This window comes from Galeopterus variegatus, unplaced genomic scaffold, assembly GCF_000696425.1.
Source record: "Galeopterus variegatus unplaced genomic scaffold, G_variegatus-3.0.2 Scaffold6856, whole genome shotgun sequence".
NCBI classification, from domain to species: Eukaryota; Metazoa; Chordata; class Mammalia; order Dermoptera; family Cynocephalidae; genus Galeopterus; species Galeopterus variegatus.
In genome coordinates this window covers 15,896-17,355 of record NW_007732967.1, presented here as the reverse complement: position 1 = coordinate 17,355, position 1,460 = coordinate 15,896, and the positions used below count along the sequence as shown (strand labels likewise).

General features: G+C 57.7%; 1 pseudogene; it reads right to left on the bottom strand.

Annotated features, from left to right (window-relative positions):
* Positions 1–213: 213 nt before the first annotated feature.
* LOC103606809 overlaps positions 214–1,460 on the bottom strand; it is a 7,755-nt pseudogene continuing 6,508 nt past the window's right edge.

The following is a 1,460-nucleotide window of genomic DNA, read 5'->3' as shown; positions in this document are numbered from 1 at the left end:
GGCACCTTCCTCTTGCTTGCTCTGGGCTTGGGCAGGAACCTGCATCCCATGCCTCAGCCTGCACAGGAGGGGGTGGGTAAGAGGGTGAGATGAAGGAAGAGGGGGTGGAGGAGAGACAAAAGGGTGTGAAGAAACAGAGACAGAAGGGAGAAGCGGTCCCCTCAGCCACCTTCCTGGGGAGGGCCTGGGGGATAGGGATTCTGTGCCCACCTGTCACATCTGCTGCAGCTTCTGGCACTTCTACTGCACCTGCTGATGGTGCTGGGTAGCACCTGCCAGGAGCTACTCAGCCTTCTTGTTGTCCTCCTGGAACAGCTGCCTGGGGGGGCCAGTGGCAGGGTCAGCATAGGCCACTCCTTCCCCCAGGCCTCTCCACCTCCACATCTTACGCTGCTGCCTCCTGGCTATGGAGGAAGAGCCCATCAGCAATGGTGGAGGTGCCCTCGGCCCCATATACAGAGCACAGTTGATGCTTCACATCATCCAGCTTCACTTTGAGCAGCTTCTATGCAGCACAAGCGGGTGAATGAGTAGGTGAGGGCAGGTAGGTCAAATAAGGGCCACTATCCTCCTTTGGCCTCACCTTCTTTGAGTAGCTGCTCCTTACTGCTGTCCAGGGCATAAATCTCCCTCACCAGCCACTCTGGCCTCTAAGGGGGACAGAAAGGAGGCCAGCCCACACCTCCAGCCTTCCCCCATGCCTCAGAGAAACCCACCTGGATCCAGTCATTTACTCACCATGCCTCACTTCCTACTTCTCTGCCCCTTGGTGCACCCAGCCACAGTCTAGACTCAAGGTCTTGGTACTGGCCATTCCCTCCCCCTTATCCTCTCTCACCTNGGCACCTTCCTCTTGCTTGCTCTGGGCTTGGGCAGGAACCTGCATCCCATGCCTCAGCCTGGACAGGAACGGGTGGGCTAGGAGGGTGAGATGAAGGAAGAGGGGGTGGAGGAGAGAAAAAAGGGTGTGAAGAAACAGAGACAGAAGGGAGAAGCGGTCCCCTCAGCCACCTTCCTAGGGAGGGCCTGGGGGATAGGGATTCTGTGCCCACCTGTCACATCTGCTGCAGCTTCTGGCACTTCTACTGAAGCTGCTGACGGTGCTGGGTAGCACCTGCCAGGAGCTACTCAGCTTTCTTGTTGTCCTCCTGGAACAGCTGCCTGGGGGGCCCAGTGGCAGGGTCAGCATAGGCCACTCCTTCCCCCAGGCCTCTCCACCTCCACATCTTGTGCTGCTGCCTCCTGGCTATGGAGGAAGAGCCCATCAGCAATGGTGGAGGTGCCCTCGGCCCCATATACAGAGCACAGCTGATGCTTCACATCATCCAGCTTCACTTTGAGCAGCTTCTATGCAGCACAAGTGGGTGAATGAGTAGGTGAGGGCAGGTAGGTCAAATAAGGCCACTATCCTCCTTTGGCCTCACCTTCTTTGAGTAGCTGCTCCTTACTGCTGTCCAGGG